The sequence below is a fragment of the Sus scrofa genome, chromosome 8 (genome assembly GCF_054392235.1).
Source record: "Sus scrofa isolate SSC_HxYL_T2T_F1_AM1 chromosome 8, Sscrofa_HxYL_maternal_Yorkshire_Landrace_v2.0, whole genome shotgun sequence".
Taxonomy (NCBI): domain Eukaryota; kingdom Metazoa; phylum Chordata; class Mammalia; order Artiodactyla; family Suidae; genus Sus; species Sus scrofa.
This window is the reverse complement of record NC_139390.1, coordinates 25334387-25354059: the sequence shown is the minus strand read 5'-3', so window position 1 is coordinate 25354059 and position 19673 is coordinate 25334387. Positions and strand designations below refer to the sequence as shown.

At 36.0% G+C, this 19673-nt stretch overlaps 1 long non-coding RNA gene across 2 annotated transcripts in view; it reads left to right on the top strand.

Moving 5' to 3' along the window:
• LOC146400376 (uncharacterized) overlaps positions 1 to 19673 on the top strand; it is a 118000-nt gene that overhangs the window by 28264 nt on the left and 70063 nt on the right. The gene's annotated exons all lie outside the window — the stretch shown is intronic.

The window sequence follows — 19673 nt, the reverse complement described above, 5'->3', positions numbered from 1 at the left end:
CACCCTCGGCATGTGAAGGTTCCCAGGCTAGGGGTCTGATTGTAGCTGTAGCCCCCAGCCTATGCCAGAGCCATAGCAACGTGGGATCCGAGCTGCGTCTGCGACCTTCACCACAGCTCGTGGCAATTCTGGATCCTTAACCCACTGAGCGAGGCCAGGGGTCGAATCCGCAACCTCATGGTTCCTAGTCGGATTCGTTGACCACTGAGCCATGATGGAAACTCCAAGGGATGATTTATTTTTCAAAAACAGTTAATCACTATTTCTTAATGTGTTAGGATGTAACTTGTTCTGTCAGAAAATGTAGCTTTCTATTTTGAAGTATTTCTTATGATAAAATACACATAACATAAAAGTTATAATTTTGACTGTTTTTAAATGTATAATTCAATGGCATTAAACACATACAGGTTATTGTAGAACCATCACTGCTATCACACTTAGAGAATAAATCTTGGGACGCAAACACTGATAAACCCAAATAATCTTTCCAATAAGTCATTTTCTATAAATTAGAAATCTTATCCTGTTTAATGCTGGAAGATGGTCATTGACTACACAAGAGATTTTTAATTGAATAGATGAAGTCATATTTTTAAGAATTATTACCAAAAAACTGAGAGCTTTGATTAGATTATTTTAATTTAAAATGTAAGTCTATAATAATGTATATTCCTCTATCATTTTTAATTGTATTATAGGTTTATCTTTCTCATCATTTTTGATTCTTTTTTTTTTTTTTTCTTTTGGTCTTTTTAGGGCCGCAGGGGTGACATATGGAATTTCCCAAGCTAGAGGTCTAATCAAAGCTATAGCTGCCGGCCTGCACCATAGCCATAGCAACACCAGAACCAAGCTGCACTTGCAAACTACACTGCAGCTTTCGGCAATACTGGATCCTTAACCCATTGAGCAGGACCAGGGATTGAACCCATGTCATAATGGATACTAGTCAGGTTTGTTACTGCTTTAGTTGCAATGGGAACTCCTGAATCTTATTTTAATTTTTCACTTTCTCCTATTATAACAATTTATTTTGAAAGAATATTTTGGCATTAGCCTTGCTTCAGACAGCCATTGTTGCCAGCAAAGTGATCAAGAAAGTTAGGGTAGCAATCTACCATTGCCGTCATAATGATTTCAGTTGCTCGTTTATCTTGTCAATACTGTAAATAGAATTATCATCATCATTTCCTTAATTACTTCACCTTTTAATTTTAATCAGCTCTCAAATTACTGTTAGTGCTAGAGACTAGTATTTATTATTACCTAAAAAAGAGAAAGAGCCATCAGTTTTACTTGCTTTTTAGGGCCACACCCGTGGCATATGAAGGTGACCAGGCTAGGGGTCAAATCGGAGCTACAGCTGCTGGCCTATGCCACAGCCACAGCAAGGCAGGATCCAAGACACATCTGCGACCTACACCACAGCTGACGGCAACGCCAGATCCTTAACCCACTGAACAAGGCCAGGGATCGAACCCACAACTTCATGGTTTCTAGTTGGATTCGTTTCTGCTACACCATGATGGGAACTCCTTGTTTGTTTTATTTTGTTTTTTTTACATGAGTGCATTCATCAGTTGCAAATGGATGAAAGACAATTTCTTGCCTGTTTTCGTTGTCACTGTAGGTTTTCAGGTGGTTTTTTCTAAGATACATATTCTCCTTAATTCTAGACTTAATGAAAAATAATTTATATTATGATCTTATTCACAGTGTGGAATTAGCCCACTCTGAACAAAAAGTCCATGTGGGCTTTTTATTTAAAAGTTTTTTAGGTGCTTAGAGAGATAAGGCAAGAAGAATGGAAAATTAGTTAAAGACTAGAAGTCTTGATCCCAGTAACTGGTGAATCTCCAGAGACTGGAAATGACATCAGGAGAAACAAGGTTGAGTGGTAGAAACGTGAACTATGCTGGAATGTAGTACTCTGAGAGATGGAAAGATCTCTTAAGTGATTATCTCTTTTATAGCCTTTGACTTTAGGAGAAATTTTCAAGTCCTTGTTACTGAGTTTGATTCTCAAATTTTAGTGGGCCACGTGGAATGAACTTTGTAGGAAGATGAGTACTTCAGTAACCAAAACCCTGGGCCCTTTCCCAGTTTTCTTCACCATGTTAGTTCCAAGATTCTCGTACAACTGAAGTGAGAGAAAATATTCAGCATAACTTGGATTAATTTCTTACCAACTTTAGTAAGTGAAGTTCTTTCATATAATTTAATTTGCTGTTTTTAAAAATACATAAATAGCACATTTATCATATTGTTTATGTACTATTACAATTAAATGGCTTAGGAACAAAATAGCACAGAATGTATTGAATATTTTTCTATAAAAACATGGAGGGTGGCAAAATTCAAAGAGCAACAACGATATAAATTTGAAAATGAAAACGGAAAGTCAAACAATTTTAATTTCTTTACAAATTAACTGCTTTCATTGAAGCCTGATGAGGCAGAAAGTCTAGGTAACTATTAACTCCATGAGCCAGAGAAATGTGCTACAGATTTTATATGGTCTGAGTAGTACCATTAAGTAAAAGGTAACAAATGATGTTATATTTATAAAATGTGAGGTACCATTTGCTAAAACTTTTTCGTACATGACAGTGTCATGAGTTTCCTGTACGATCATATTCTAAATAAATTTATGTATCCATAAAACAAACGTACCCTTTCTCATTTCATAGAGAAGACACTATTCAAAGATATTCCTACCTTTCCACTACTCTTTTTAATTCAAATGTCTGCTGTTATTTATCAAAATACTCCACCCTGCTTTAAACATGATTCTGAATGCTTATTGTATATGTCCCTGTACATTCATCATCTTTAGTTTGCCAATGCAATATTTGAATTCTTTTTCTAGATTTTCACTTATTAATGAACAGCACCAGTTTTTTCTCTCTCCCTGGTCACTCATTTACTGTAGCAGGTTCAACCAGGTTAGCACTGAGTACAGCTTTTTATAAAGTTAGTTGTAATCCAAATGTTAATTGCTTACATATGCATAGTATAGTATTTCATGAGCTGCTTACAAACAGTCCTATCAGACTTTATTTCTATGTTTGGTCTGTAATTGAGATAGAGCAATATCTACTTACAGATTATTTTTTCCTGTGTATTAATTGATTCTGAATATTTCAATTGTGTTTTATGTTTTTGTATGGTCTTACATGTTTTATTATTTAATTGAATAGCCTTGAAAATAAATTACTTTGCAAATAATACTAACACCTGTTAAGTATTCTCCCATCTTCTGAATGAGGATGTAAACAAAAATTTGAGTAAGGAAAATATAATTTGTTCCTTGAGTGCTGATATGTACTGCCCATGTGTGTTAATAGCTAAGTACATGGCAGGATTTACATGGTAAAATAAAGATGTGGTACATTGAGACAAAATGCTGGAAGATTAGATTGTAATTGTGATGAAAAGGAGTTTCAGGGAATCTGTATCTCTTCAACAGGGAAATTCTCCTCTTTCTCTAAAAGAGAGAAAGAAAAATACCCATCAGTTATATTCATCAGCTCTAGCCACCCACTGCTTTTATAACACAACTCAAGAGTTCTCCAGTGGATAAAGAGAAAACTCAGACAGAGAAATGCCGTTAGAAGTGAGCATATACCACATATTCTGCTTAGTATGTCAGAAACAAAAGATCTTTTTTAAATTGTGTGAATTTAAGGACATAAATAACCAGGGCTATGGAAATATCATAGATTAAGACTGAACACTTAAAATAAGAGCATTGAGTAAGTGCAGGCATAAATACTAAGAATACACTGCAATTAATAGAATTGCTCAGATACAACAGAATGAATGGAGCAGCACAAGAAACTGAAGAAATCAGTGAAGCAGACAGGGAAATAGATGGAGATGGCATGATGTGTCTGAGCTGTATTAAGGGGGAATGGTAGCTTTACTACCTAAACTCTGCTTTTCCCCATTTTTAGAGACTAAAGATACAATGAATAGATATAATACATTACATCTTCTGGGAATTTTTTTTTTTACCTTTATTTCAACTTCCTACCTTTGAATGCATTGATATATATATATATATATCTTAAAGTTCACCTTAGACAGGATATGTTTATATAATCATTATCACATCTTTCTAAATGAGAGAGCATAAGGGGCACCAGACATAAATTAAATTAAACTTTTCCTACTAGTCTGTTCCCCAGTACTGAAAATTATAATGCCTGTATGTTTTTTTCATGTTCTTAACTAGGAAAAAAACAAACAAACAAAACAAAAACAAAAAAAACTTGGAGAGATTTATTGCCCATTTATCTTTGGAAAGAGTCCAAGGACAGTTTTTGTCCCCTGTCTTGGAGAAAGGAGCATAACTGTAATTTTCTTAATTATGTGAGGTGCCACAAGTAAAAAGGTAGCAGCACTAGCTCAGTTCCCTGTGGGAGCATCAGCATCTGTGAGAGTTTGCACAGTTCTTGAATTAGTAAGCTTCTCAGCAGGGAGGAGCTATGCTTGTTATTCTATTTTGGATCTGAGAAAATGTTTCAGATTTACCAGTAGCATTCTGAAAATGCCTTACCAATCACCTTAGCATTGTTGTGTAATTTTAAAATGTGCTGAAAGAATGTCGACAAGATAGATTTTATAAAGAAAGATTTTATAAAGTAGATTTGACAATGGAATTCAAATAAGAATTTTAAACCTCTTTTTTTGTTCACTGTACCACAATTTTTATAAATGTTCGCAAAAGGAGATATGTAGTTAATTCCATATATGGCATTGAAAGTATGAAGGCTGCAAGTATTTTTTTAAAATGTTTTAATAATGAAAAATGATAAATATTCTTTTCCCCAAAATGATTAGTCTGTTACTGTGTAGAATTTTAAACTGCAGGGTTAAGTGCCAAGAAATTTGGATAAGCCTATATCCAATTCAAAAGAAAAAAAGAGAGATATAAAGAGGCAATTAAGCACATACCTTTCCATTCATTGTCAAACTACAGCAAATGCAAAATTCAGCTTTAAACTTTAAACACTACTTTGAGGAATAAAATAAAATAAAATCAAAGATATAATAATATATATTATAATATATATAATATGTACATGGGTGTGTGTGTTTTGGTTTGCTACATGTTGTTTTGTTGGCTAGAAGAAGGTAGAACATGTTTACAGGTTTGGGAAAGTGAGACTAGAAAGGGAATGATTGAAAATTGTATAAAGTAGGTGAAAAGTGATAAGCCATGTATTCTGAGGAGGCGGAAAGGAAAGATACATCAGTTAAATCTGTTTTTTGATGCAAAAATACAAAACATGTCTATCGTGGGTTAAACAAATAGGGATTTATTTTTCTTATGTAACAAGAGTTCGTGAAAGTCCTTCCCACATGACGAGAAAACGGTGGAATCTGTAGCCATCATGTTGGTATTGAAGGCATGAAAGAGACATCTGCTTCTGAACTCCTGCCCTCTTATTTGGGAAATGCAATAACTTTCTGAGACTTCTCTAGCATCAATTAAGTGATATTAATCAAAAGTGGTCATATATATGGATAGCATTTATGAGGGTGGAAAATGGTACTGTTATCATTAGCTTTGTTCAGTCATGGTTATCGTCCTGGCCACAAAAATCATGTTAGCTAGAAAGAAGAAGAGCAATTAGATGAACTAAGTTTGAGGAAGTGTGGACATGGTAGACTGGAATAATTGGTGGAAACCTTTTCCATTGAGATGGGAAATCAGCAGAAACACTAAGTGCCAAAGTTAATCTATTTACTGGTGAAAGGATAGGTTTTAAGATAACCCGTGGTTTTTTTTATCCTTATTTAAAAAAAAATGTAAGGGAGTTCCAATGATTTGAAAAACTTGGAAAAAGAACAGTCAGGAGAAAAGGGGGATAATTGTTTTGAAGAAATGTATGCAACTTAATGTTAGCCTGGGATCATTCAGTTAGAGGCATTAGATTTTCTTCAGTAATTGCACATACATCTGGGTTGACAAATTTTTGTTCCTCCTCCAACTCTACCACATCCTTTCAACCCATATGAAAAAACACAGGATTTCTTAATTCCATAAAGACTTCCAGCATTTTTAAAAGAATGATATATTGTTGATTTTCTGGAAATGCTTAATTCTAGAACAAAGCTTCTCAACCTCAGCAGTACTGATATTTTGGTCAGATAATTCTTTGTTGTGAGAACTGTCCTGTGTATTATAGAAAGTTTAGCACCATCCTGAATCTCTAGCAGTATCCCTGGCTTCTACCTATAGAATTCCAGCAATAATTCCATCCACCTCCCTCCCCTGTCCGACCTGCTCTAGTGGTAACAACTGAAAATGTGTCCTCTCTCTGAGGAACAAAATGCCTTAGGACAAGAGCCACTGTTCTGGTATATTCTGGACTATTAGCAAAGGGATCACTTGGATGCTTGACATAACTGGAGACTCTAGCTCTCTACTGTGATTCACTGCATCGGGATATGAATTTAAAAAGACCCCGCAGCATATATCTGCACATGAGAGTCTTCTATGCACTGATCTATGACGTGCCAATAGACCTTTAACTTCTCTCTCAATCTCCAACATCTTTAGTCTATTTGACAGACTGCTGCCAGGTTAATCCACTAGTAGCTCCTCATTGCCTTCAGAATAAAATTGAAACTGTTTCCTCTGCCTGGGTTTTGATGCTTTCCATGATTGAGATCCCAGGTAAGCTTTAAATATTTCATAAATACCTTGTTCAAGAATTTGACATTCTAATCAAATTCTCTGTACTAGTGCCTTGCATTGTTCTGTGGCTTCCTATTGAAATAGGAAATCTTAATCACAATCAAAGGCAACCTAGCAGAAGTCCAACCTCTTCTACAAAAATCTTCCATTCGCATCATACTTAAACTCTTCTTCCTCCACTCCACATGTTTATTTTGGTCAAGTGTGTAATGTAATATAAAACTTTTGAATATTGAAGACAGATTGAGTTAAAATGTGGTTCTGCCACTTAATAGGATCTTTGGCAAGGTAATTACTTCTCTAAGCCTCAATTGCCACATTTATAAATTGGATTCACCATGAGTACATTCATTAAGTGTTGTTGTGACAGTTAAGTGAGATAATGCATTTAAGGACTGACACATTGAAAGTACAGAACAAATACTAGTCATTGCCATTAATAATTATAGTGATAAAAATAATAAAATAATTTATATACTTTATTAAAATTTAAACACAGGAGTGTAAAATAAAAAACTAATACTTTTTATATTGTCCCACCATTCCATTCAACAACAGAAACAGCTATTAAATATTAACTACTATTTTCATATTAATTTAGAAGTGTCTAATTTGTTTTTGTATCCCTGTGTATTATTTATGCTGGTATTTCCAACAGAGTAAGTGATTAATAAATATTTGTTGTCGAATGACTTTTAAATGCATGCCTTAATTTTACTACCATGTCATTAGCGCCTGGAAGTCAGAATTTATGTCTCATTGCTTTCTATATCTCCACAACCACAGAAACAATACCTGAACATAGTAGAAGCTCAGTAAATACCAGTTGATTACTCGCGTGATTGACGCTGGTTAACTGTGGAGAAATATTTAACTTAATGGGTGCTCAAAACCTAAAGGGAAACTCCATTCTGGAAAAATCAAACTATTTATATTTATTTCTCACTTTCTATTCCTTCTAATGATGAGAAAAACGTTTTTCCCACAACTTGGTAGGTTATGTTATAAACTTGACAAAATATTTTTCTTAAGCCATCTGTTTTTCCATTTACCACAAATGGAAACTTAATATTCCAGCATAAACAGTCATCTTGAAGAGAACTATTTGCATCCCCAAATGTTCCTCTCCTGTTGTGGATCCCAAGTAAATCACCTTCCTCTCAAAGATGTTCACATTATAGATAATATTACAGTTATTTTCATCACCAAGAATCACTTGCTATTTACCAAATGATAGGATACTATTTAACTTTTCCCAGTTGGAAATGTCAGTCAGTACTTTCTCTTTCATTATGTGAAAATGCATGACTTTTTGCTAAAGACAGATAATTTTGAGGTCTGCTTTAAAGTGCATCATTATGTTCATTCTTTAAAAAGCTAACACATGGTTGTTCTCAGGAATCATTCTTGGGGCTTTTTAGATGTTATAGAATCATTGTTCTCAAGAATTGTTGATGAAAACTTTTAGGATGCTTTTTAGATGTAAAAAATATTCCTAATTGTTCTACTTATTTCAGAAAATAAGCTACTTCCTTTAGTTGTGTTTAGCACCTGTATTCAAAGCATCATATTCTTTTGGGGCATTAAATAAATTATATTCATAGAGTTAAAGAATTTCAGCCTCATCAAAATAGACAGGTGGTTTCTGTGGGAAATAGAATACAACTCCTTGGTTTCATCTTTAAAGCAATGACTGTTTTCTCTTTAGGAGATAATATCTGGGACCAATTGTGTCAGAAAAAGATGAAACAGAAGCATTTTCTTCCTCTTTTCCCCATGTCAAGTATAAACTAAATTCTGCCAATCATATACTTTTTTGTTTTTAACGCTTCCTTAAACTCTGCATATTTTTGCCGATTTTTACTGCTCAGTTTCTCTATTTTGAGGCACTTTCTTCTTTTGGCTTTCAGGGCAGTATCTACTTTTGGGCTCTACTTACATCAATAGCTGTTGCTCCTCTTTTTTGTTCCCCCCTCCCCTCTCTACCCTAATATCACCTTGAGACTTAGCCCTTAGCTTACATATTTTTTTCTCTCTGCATTCACTCTCATTTGTGGACAGACAAGCATATGTACTCATAGCACTCAGGTTTCTATCTTGAGTTCAAGCTTCTGCCCTGAACTTCAGATCCTTAAATACAATTTCCTGTTCTACCTTCTTACCTGAGTCACTAGTAGATAGTTCAAAATAAACACATCAAAAACTGAGCTCAGCATCTTCTTCCCTAATCCTCTTTTCCCACAATCCTTCCAATCTCAGTTAATGCTAAATCCATCTTTCCATGTCTTAAGAACAAAATTGTAGTAGACATTATTGACTATTCTCTTTATTCCATGTTCCAAATCAAATTAATTATTTCACCTGAACCCTCTACCTTCAGAGTTTATCTTTCTATCTCTACTCCAGCTGTGTTTTCATTAGTGCCACAACTATCACTCTGGGCCAGATCTCCATCATCTTGCTAATGCTATTACTGCAATAGACTCCTTACTAGTTTCATTTCTCTGCTTCCTTTCATTGCCACCTATTCTCAATGGGGCAGCTAAAGTAATCTAGTTTCAAAGAGAGGTCATGTCAGATCTTGCCATGTCTGCAAAAAACTCAGCAACGACTTCTCATCTCACACTAAGTAAATAACCTGGAGTGATCTTTCCCCAGATAGCCACAAAGCTGGGTTCCTTCTTTCTTCAGGTCTTTTCAGAGAAACTTTGCCTGACTGCATGATTTAACATTAAGTCAAGACTCTTATTTGTCTCCATAGCACTTATCACTATCTAATGTTCTTTATCAGTGGTTTTCCAAGTATGATGTCCAGGCTAGCAACATTATCCTCACCTAACAATTTGTTACAAATGAAAATTTCAACCCTTAGTACTTGCCTATTGAGTGGAAAATGTGGTGAATAGAAGCCAGAAATCTGTTTTAACAAAACTTTCAGGTGATTCTGATGCATGCAAAAGTTGGAAAACTCTCTCTATATATGTATGTGTGTGTGTGTATATATATATACACACATATATACATGTATACGTATATATGTTTTATTGTAGAATATTTTATTGTGTATTTTACACACAAATAAAATACTTGTCCAAACATGTAAATATCATGAAGGAGGAATTTTATGGATTTTTTTTTTACTTCTGCTGCCAAAGCATTCGGAATAGTGGTTAGTTTACAGTGTGTGGTACACAACTATTGTTAAATGTATAAGTCAGTGTGTGACTTCACACGTCTATGTCCTACTCTTGTTATTCCCTCTGCCTATACATCCTTTTTTCATCTTTTGCCTTAAGTCTGTTTGTCTACACTTGACTCATGTAGCATCTATATTCTCCTTGAAACTTCACCTTTACTTTTCCCCTGCAGATCAGTCTTTATTAGGCACATCTCTATTTGCCTAGAGGAGATTTTATGCTGTTTTAATCCTGCTACACATATACTAAAGTTACCTAGTTGAATACCCACTTTCTTAAGTACAAAATTAATTGAGGGAAAATTTCCTTTCTATACACCTAGACCATTCCACCATACAGAATACAGAATAAGTCCTCAGTTGTTTTTTTTTTTAAATTATTAAATTATATTTATTGCCAGGGTGGTGAAGCAATTGAAAACAACTTAAATTGATTTAAGAAAAACATCTTGATTGTTGGCAGGATACAGGATGTCCAGGAAACCCAAGGGCAGAGAGAAAGCCAGGTTTCATGAGGGTCCAGGGACAGGAGCCAGAAAGCCCTTCTGAAACAGGGCAGCTACTTCCTCTGTGTTCATTGAACTGGGCCTTTATGTTTTCTACAGACAGATGTCCTTTCTTCCATCTGAGGAGGAAAAAAAATATGAAGCCAGATCTATAACTTTCCTATGTCAACCGCAAAGTGGAGACTTGCTGGCATCACTGTATCTGTTGTTCAGTTTCCAGGAGAAAAAATCTGATTGGTCTGCCTTAATTAAGGACTTACTTCTGTTTCAATAAACTATATCCCTAGAGTTTATCCCCTAAAAATAGATGGGGAAATCTTTACTAAAGTTGCATATATAAGAACTGATATGATATGGTTGAAAATTTTCTAGTAACAAGCAAATCTAATTTGATGCATAAATCTAACCATTGTAACAGTGAGAGGAGAAAATATTGTTTTCTTTTCCTCTGCATCTGAAACATGACATTTTAGGAAAGGTGAGTCCCACCAAATTCTTTCATTCATGGAAAAAACACTTATTCTTGTTAATGATGTTTGGAATGTCAAGCATCTGCCATCAGCTTGTATCTTATGCACAGAAAATAAAGGGAAAGTAACTACTGCATGTGGTTGATAAAGAAGTTGATATTGAAAGATGGTAGAGAGGAAGATAATTGGTCATACAATTCTGATTTTCTTTTGAGTAATAGAAAAATCTCACACCACCTGCATACTTTGTAATCATTCACATGTAGGAAAAATTGAACTTTAATCCTGGTGAATTTTTGTGGATGGAAAGAAAAAAAACAAAAACAGAATCTACAGATGATATTCTCAGGACATTCTGTATTAAAATGTTATATGCAGCTCAGCTTCCCAGTGTTGGTGTTAATACAGGTCAATGATGACTCTACATTTAAGTACCCCAACTAGGTAATGAGGGCCGTTCAAGTTGGTAAACAGTTTTTAAAATCCCTTTATGCTCATACTCAGGCAGTTCTCCCTTTTGGGCAGAGTAGAGTTAGGGATCAGGAGAAGATTTTTGATCACACTTTCTTTTCTGAGTGTCCATGGCAGTGTTTTGCCAGCAGCTTCCCTAGCAGAAAAAGAAGGATCAAGTAAAAGATTTCAAAAGATATCTACTAAATTACTTTCCAGATCCACTGCCTGATTAAAATAATAAATGCATCTGGAAGACTAAATATTCACTAAACTTCCAGTTGAGTAGTCTGGCCCTCTATGGTGTAATCTCAATAAATAATACTGAACATGCACATCTGGAACAGAGTATGTTGCTTGAATAACCATTTTCTTGTCCTAGATTATCTAAATTTACTTGTCTTTGAGCTCCCTGAGACCAGGGGCTATGCTGTAATTTGTTTTTTGTGTGTGCAGAGCCTATCCCAGTGTCTAGCATGCAATATGTCCTCAGTGAATGTCATTTGAATAAAATCATCTGCTCTGCTATTGATTTGTACTTATGGGATTGATGGCGCAAAAGATATTCTCTATAAAAGATAAACAATAAGAGGAAAATGTAATTTTTTGGCTCTTCTGCAATGGGCTTAAAGTCAGCCATTTCCCTGCTTTTGTTTTTAAGAAGAGAATAATGAAAATCATGATAGACTGTTCATTTACCTGTCAGTTTTTCTCACGCTTTTCTGAGATCATTTAGGTCTAATGCAATTCTTTTATTTCCTTTATAGATTCTGATGTTTTTAATAGAAAAAGAAAAACTCTTGAAGTCTATTTGGAGTTTACTGCCTTCTCTTAGACCCTTTGATATATGTCAAAAAACATAGCACTTAAAAAGTACATTTTGTCCTCATCCATATCTACTCCCCAACCATCAAAAAAAAAAAAAAAAAAAAAAAAAAAAAAAAAAAAAAGGCAAGTGCGGGGCCGATATATATATTTGATATATTTAGTTCTTATTTCTCCTTTTTGCACTCCTCTTCACAGCCTCTCTGATGTAGTCACTTGGTCATCTCACACATACCAGGACACTGAAAATTGTTCTCGCTTCAGCAGAACCATTGAAGAAACGTACTTCACAGCCTGATGAACTTTCTTTGTGGATGTGAATATGCCTTAGTCACTCAATACATTTTCAGCAGAAAATGGTGAAACATATGACACAGGAAGGGTCAGGCCTAATACTGCTCCATACAAATGACTTTTCTTTATGTAAAACTAACCCTTGGCATAACAACCATTGAAAGAAATCAAGATGGTTTGTATGGACAAAAAGATTATGCTATGTATTTTATTTTTCTGAACATTTTAAAAACAGTACTTTCAAAGCTGTATCTAGTATGAAGAAACTAATATATTCTTAGTGTTTCTATTCATGAGGCACATGTGCATTTGTCAATAAAATAAGATGTGAAGTTGTTTTACTTAGTACTATTAATATAGTGTTACAACTCGTTAACTTGGGCACAAAAGTGAATATGTTGGTTCAAGTAACTGAAATAACCAGGATATTTTGGTTTCAGGCATTGCTGGATTCAAGGCTCAAGTAAAATATTCAGGCATCCTTTTCTTTTCACCCCTTAAACAGACTCTCTTCTAATGGTGGACATGGTATAAGCAGTGACATTTATTCTGACATTGCAGTGGCCCTGTGGAAAGAGAATCTTCTTCAGGCTTAGACAGAAAAGGCCTCATGGGACTTAGCTTGGACAATTAGTATAACATGCTTATTCATGAATTAATCACCATGCCAAGAAGATTGGGTAATGTTGCTAGGCACCTTGGATTCTGATCCATGTGGATCGCTTCTAGTAGAATTACATGTTTTTACCATAGGAAAGGGGGATTCGTATCCAGAGATGGAGTAAGAGCACCCTGAGCCAGCTATAACAATGAGTGTCTACAGCTGACTTATAATACAATGCCTAATTTAAAGATAAGGAAGCTAGACTCAGATATTCAAAGCTAACTTGAGATCACACTGGCATCAGATATCCTAGTAAATAGCAGGCCTCTCCAGATGCTGAGAAGAGTTCTTTTTTTCTTTTTTTACAGTGCTGTGTCCTTTTATTTATTTTTAACTTTTTATATAATAAATTTTTTTTCCATTATAGCTGGTTTACAGTGTTCTGTCAATTTTCTGCATGGTGACCCAATTACTCATACATGTATACATTCTTTTTGCTCACATTATCATTCTCCATCATAAGTGACTAGACATGGTTCCCAGTGCTGCCCAGCAGGATCTCATTGCTTATCCATTCCAAAGCCAATAGTCTGCATCTATTAATCCCAAGCTCCCGATCCATCCTACTCCCTCCCCCTCCCCCTTGGCAACCACAAGTCTATTCTCCAAGTCCATGATTTTCTTTTCTGTGGAAAGGTTCACTTATGCCTTATATTAGATTCCAGATATAAGTGATATCATGTGGTTTGTGTCTTTCTCTTTCTGACTTACTTCACTCAGGATGAGAGTCTCTAATTCCATCCATGTTGCTGCAAATGGCATTATTTTGTTCTTTTTATGGCTGATTAGTATCCCATTGTGTATATATACCACATCTTCCTAATCCAGTCATCTGTCAATGGACATTTGGGTTGTTTCCATGTCTTGGCTATTGTGAATAGTGCTGCAATGAACATGCGGGTGCATGTGTCTTTTTCAAGGAAAGTTTTGTCTGAATGTATGCACGGGAGTGGGATTGCTGGATCATATGGTAGTTCTATGTATAGTTTTCTAAGTGTTACCTCCATACTGTTTTCCATAGTAGTTGTACCAGCTTCCATTCCCACCAACAGGGCAGGAGAATTCTGTTTTCTCCACACCCCCTCCAGCATTTGTTATTCGTGAACTTCTTAATGATGGCCATTCTGACTGGTGTGAGGTGGTATCTCATGGTAGTTTTGATTTGCATCTTTCTAATCGTCAGTGATATTGAGCATTTTTTAATGTGCTTGTTGGCCATCTGTATATCTTCTTTGGAGAACTGTCTATTCAGGTCTTTTGCCCATTTTTCCATTGAGTTGTTGGCTTTTTTGCTGTTGAGTTGTGTAAGTGGTTTGTATATTTTAGAGATTAAGCCCTTGTCGGTTGCATCATTTGAAACTATTTGCTCCCATTCTGTAAGTTGTCTTTTTGTTTCATTTTGGTTTCCTTTGCTATGCAAAAGCTTTTAGTTTGATTAGGTCCCATTGGTTTATTTTTGCTCTTATTTCTGTTGCTTTGGGAGACTGACCTGAGAAAATATTCATAAGGTTGATGTCAGAGAATGTTTTGCCTATGTTCTCTTCCAGGAGTTTGATGGTGTCTTGTCTTATATATTGCAGTCTTTCAGCCATTTTGAGTTTATTTTTGTGCATGGTGTGAGGGTGTGTTCTCGTTTCATTGATTTGCATGCAGCTGTCCAGGTTTCCCAGCAATACTTACTGAAAAGGCTGTCTTTTTCCCATTTTATGTTCTTGCCTCCTTTGTCAAAGATTAATTGACCATGGGTGTCAGGGTTTATTTCTGGGTTCTCTATTCTGTTCCATTGATCAATATGTCTGTTTTGGTACCTTTACCACACTATGTTGAATACTGTGGTTTTGTAATATTGCCTGAATTCTGGGAGAGTTATGCCTCCTGCTTGGTTTTTGTTCCTCAGGAATACTTTGCCAATTTTGGGTCTTTTGTGGTTCCATATAAATTTTCGGATTGTTTGTTCTAGTTCTGTGAAAAATATCATGGGTGATAGGGATTGCTGTGAATCTGTAGATTGCTATGGTAGTATAGCCATTTTTATAATATTATTTTTTCCAACCCAGGAGCATGGGATATCTTTCCATTTCTTTGAATCACTTTAATTTCCTTGATTAATGTTTTATAGTTCTCAGCATGTAAGTCTTTTACCTCCTTGGTTAGGTGTATTCCCAGGTATTTAATTTTTTGGGGTGCTATTTTAAAAGGTATTGTATTTTTGTGTTCATTTTCTAATATTTCATTGTTAGTATACAGAAAAGTGACACATTTCTGAATGTTCATCTTATATCCTGCTGCTTTGCTGAATTTGTTGATTAGTTCAAGTAGTTTTGGGTTGAGTCCTTAGGGATTTCTATATATAGCATCATGTCATTTGCATACTTGACAGTTTTCCCTCCTCTCTTTCCTATTCAGATGCCTTTTATTTCTTTTGTTTGTCTGATTGCTGTGGCTAGGATTTCCAATACTATGTTGAATAACAGTGGTGAGAGTGGACTTCCTTGTTTTGTTCCAGATTTTAGTGGGAAGGCTTTCAGCTTTTCTCCATTGAGTATTATATTTGCTGTGGGTTTGTTATAAATGGCTTTGATTATGTTAAGGTATGTTCCCTCTATATCCACTTTAGTAAGAGTTTGATCATGAATGGATGTTGGACTTTGTCAGATGTTTTTCTGCATCTATTGAGATGAGATGATCATGTGGTTTTTGACTTTTCTTTTGTTAATGTGGTGTATGATGTTGATTGATTTGCTTATGTTGAACCTTCCTTGTGTACCTGGGGTGAATCCCACGTGGTCATGGTATATGATCTTTTTGATATATTGTTGGATTTGGTTCAAGCTAAAATTTTGTTGAGAATTTTTGCATCTATATTCATCAAAGATATTTGCCAATAGTTTTTTTTTTTTTTTTTTGGTGATATCCTAAGAAGAAGGAACACTCCCAAAGACATTCTATGATGCCACCATCACCCTGGTGGTGGTAATTCCAAAACCAGAGATGTGTTCTTATGCATGGTAGCTTTTTTGTAATCCAAAAACCTGAAGCAATCCTATCTCAGTTGCCTGACCAAATTCTTTTTTTTTCCTTTTCCTTTTCTTTCTTTCTTTTCTTTTCTTTTTTTTTTTTTTCTTTTGTCTTTTGTCTTTTTATGGCTGCACATCCATGACTTATGGAGGGTCCCAGGCTAGGATTCTAATCGGAGTCGTTGCTGCCGGCCTATGCCAGAGTCACAGCAAGGCCAGATCAGAGCCGTGTCTGCAACCTACACCATAGCTCACAGCACTGCTGATCCTTACCCCACTGAGCAAGGCTAGGGATTGAACCCTCCACCTCATAGTTCCTAGTTGTATTCGTTTCCGCTGCGCCAAGACGGGAACTTCTTTCTTTTCTTTTCTTTTTTTTCTTTCCCCTCTCCTCTCCTTTCCTTTCCTTTCTCTCTCCCTCCCTCCCTCTTTCTTTCTCCATCCATCCCTTCCTCTTTCTTCCTTCCTTTCCACACCTGTGGCATAGGGAGGTTCCCTGGCTAGGGGTCGAATAGGAGCTGCACCTGCCAGCATATAGCACAGCCACAGCAATGCCAGATCTGAGCCATGTCTGCAACTTACACCACAGGTCACAGCAATGCTGGATCCTTTAAACCACTGAGTGAGTCCAGGGATTGAACTGTATCCTCATGGATACTATTTAGGTTTTTTTTTTTTTTTTTTTTTTTGGTCTTTTGTTGTTGCTATTTCTTGGGGCGCTCCCACGGCATATGGAGGTTCCCAGGCTAGGGGTTGAATCGGAGCTGTAGCCACAGGCCTACGCCAGAGCCACAGCAACGCGGGATCCGAGCCGTGTCTGTGACCTACAGCACAGCTCACGGCAACGCCGGATCGTTAACCCACTGAGCAAGGGCAGGGACCGAACCCGCAACCTCATGGTTCCTAGTCGAATTCGTTAACCACTGCGCCACGACGGGAACTCCCCTATTTAGGTTCTTAACCTGCTGAGCCACAATAGGAACTCCCTGACCAATTTCTTTAGTGCTTTTTCCACACAAATATTGCCTTGTCTATGATGTTATGCTATTGATGAACAATGCATGGAAAAGAGTAAGGATCTGCATCTGTGCCTAAAAAAGGCTCTGCAGGGAAAAGGAATAATTAAGTGAAGCTGTTGTATGCAAATGACCAATTGGAATAATTTAGGCCTCACATTAATATATTATTTCTGCAGTTCTCCTTGTGGCTCAGCTGTCACAAAACTGACTAGTATCCATGAGGATTGCAAGTTTGATACCTGGTCTCACTTAGTGGGTTAAGAATTGGGTGTTGCCATGAGCTGTGGTATAGGTTCTAGATGCTGCCTAGATCCCATGTTGCTTTGGCTGTGGTTTGGGCCCACAGCTGCAGCTCTGATTTGACCCCTAGCTTGGGAACTTCCAAATGTAGCGCATGCAGCCATAAAAAATAAAAAAGTAAAAAAAGCAAACAAACTATATATATTAAAATCTAAGTTAACCCATACTTACCAGGTTATGTAATTTTGGGATTTAAAAAAAAGGGGGGGGGGGATAATATTGATAGCAATAAGCTGGCTTTTTTCTGGCATTTACTTCCTATTCATTCCCCCATCCCAATAAGTGTTGTTGCATATTCAATTTTAATCATCTGAAGGAGGCATTGTTTGCATTTCAGGTGCCTCCTGCTAATACTAGTATGAGCTCCTTTCCTCCCCTGTCCTGGACTGCTTTTTGGTGCACACAGTTGCATTTATTGCTTGGGATTACTTGTGACAGGACCTCCACTGTGCCAGCATCTAGTACCTGTCATTTGACATGACACATGGGAGTTTGCCTCCCCAAACTTCATATGTAGCTCACTACTCCTATAATAAATTATCTTTTGTACTTACTGAGAAATTTTGCCACTGTCTGTGTCCATTTTCTACCATCATGCAAGCTATCAGGTTGTAAGGTGGTAAGTTCCTTGAATTTTTCCACATGTGGACATTTCATTTAATTTACTACCTTCTCTCTCTCTCTCTCTCTCTCTCTCTCTCTCTCTCTTTTTTTTTTTTTTTTTTTTTTTTTAGGTATATGGATGTTCCCAGGGTAGGGGTAAAATTGGAGCTACAGCTGCTGGCCTAAACCACAGCCACAGCAATGCAAGATATGAGCCGCATCTGCAACCTACACCACAGCTCACGGCAACGCTGGATCCTTAACCCACAGAGCAAGGCCAGGGATTGAACTGGCAGCCTCATGGTTCTTAGTTGGATTCATTTCTGTTGTGCCACAACAGGAACTCCCATTACCTTCCAATATACTAAAACTCCATTGATGAACTCAGACAAAATTTTCCAAAGCAGCTATCACCCTGATGGTCCTGGTGTCACCATTTTTTTTTGGATGTCCCTAAAAGTAATAGTGTGTTTGATTATAGAGAATTTATTTCCTCAGCTTCTGGAATAATCTCTCTTACACTAAATCTCAAGTTCCAATGGAGATATTTCTGTATGAAATATATCTTTCAAAATGTTACATATAAGGTCCTTCATCCTAAATCCAATTATTTCCCAATGTCCCTGGAGACTAAATTAGATATACAAATCTAAATTCTCATGATTTTCCTCTCCCTTTAATACAGGTTATCTTCCACAATCAATCCTCTTTTTTTTTGGCAGTCAGTCAGCCAGTCCTGAGTAACATTCTGAGCATGCAGTATGCCAGAGCTGGGACTGGCACTATGATACGTACTCTGAATCTAAATCGTAGCTGGGAAGGGAACAACGTAATTGAGCTTTATTCATTTTGAGGATTTGGTGTGCATAATATCAATTCATTTTCAAAATAACTGTGTAAAGCAATTTTTAAAACAACTTTGTAATTGCTTAAAGCTTTTAATATGCTTTAGCTTATGGGTCCTATTTTAGACTTTGTAACCAATGAGAAGTAAAATATTGTTCATATTATTCATATATATTGACTATCCATTATGGTATGAAATGAGTTTAAAAGGTTTACATGGTCATTCCTGAAGCCAAGAATCATGATTTTTTATTTCTTTTCCTCTTTTTTCCCCTTTACTTGCAAGGAAAATTGGAAACATATTTTTAATCCCCAAATTTCAAATACTAACATATAATGCTAGCTTTAGGAAATGAGTGACATATAGGCTAGTATGTACGTATCTTGTATGTATGTATATGTAGTAATATGTATCTAGTATGTAACAAGACAAAGTCTAAATTTGTTGTAGTTTTAGGAAATTGTAAAATCTGCAAGTTCAAGAAAGGAAATTCAGAGATTCATAAATGGCAATTGCCACAATTGGCTTTGGGTCACATGGCAAAATATTTATTTAAAGGTTCAGAATTTCTTTTTTTTTTTTTTAACCATTGTATTATTACCAACGCAATTCATATTTATTGGAGAACAGGTAGAAATACAGAAAGCAAAATAACTAAAAATTTTACCATATAGAGCTAGATACCACTGTTAACATTTTGTACATATCATAAGAAAATGCATTTTCATTTCCTTTTATAAAAGGCTCTGCCTCTGATGTCCCACCACTTC